Raw genomic sequence first — 472 nt, 5'->3', positions numbered from 1 at the left:
ATTCCGTGGTGAGGACATTCTCTTTGATACTCCTTGTACCTCTCCCATGCTTCATAGAGGCTTTCACTAGAATTTTTCTTGAAACCTTGAATCAAAGCTCTAGCCTCCGCTGTTTTCTTTTGTGGGTAGAAACAGGATAGAAATTCCTTGGTCACTTCGTCCCATGTCCTTAGAGAATTGGGTTTGACCTCCTTGTCCAACCATTCCAAGGCACGCCCTATGAGAGAAAAGGGAAAAAGCATGAGGCGAATGAATTCTTGGGAAATTCCATTCACTTTGATAGTGTTGCAATATTTTCAAACTCTTTAAGATGATTTAGTGGGATTTCATGTTTAGCCCCACTAAATTGTTGCCTCTCTATCAAAGTGATCATTGCCGGCCTTATTTCGAAGTCATTTTCCTGTGTTGTAGGTGGAGCAATCCCACTTTCAAATCTATATGCACCCGGAATCCCCAATTCCTTCTATGCGAC

At 41.9% G+C, this 472-nt stretch overlaps 1 non-coding gene across 1 annotated transcript; it reads left to right on the top strand.

Annotated features, from left to right (window-relative positions):
• On the top strand, window positions 1-106 carry LOC145587197 (small nucleolar RNA R71). Its single transcript, XR_014101220.1, has one exon. It is a non-coding gene; the product is annotated as a small nucleolar RNA R71 (small nucleolar RNA).
• Window positions 107-472: the final 366 nt, after the last annotated feature.

This window comes from Chenopodium album, chromosome 16 (assembly GCF_948465745.1).
Source record: "Chenopodium album chromosome 16, dcCheAlbu1.1, whole genome shotgun sequence".
NCBI classification, from domain to species: domain Eukaryota; kingdom Viridiplantae; phylum Streptophyta; class Magnoliopsida; order Caryophyllales; family Amaranthaceae; genus Chenopodium; species Chenopodium album.
This window is presented reverse-complemented; position numbering and strand designations above follow the sequence as displayed.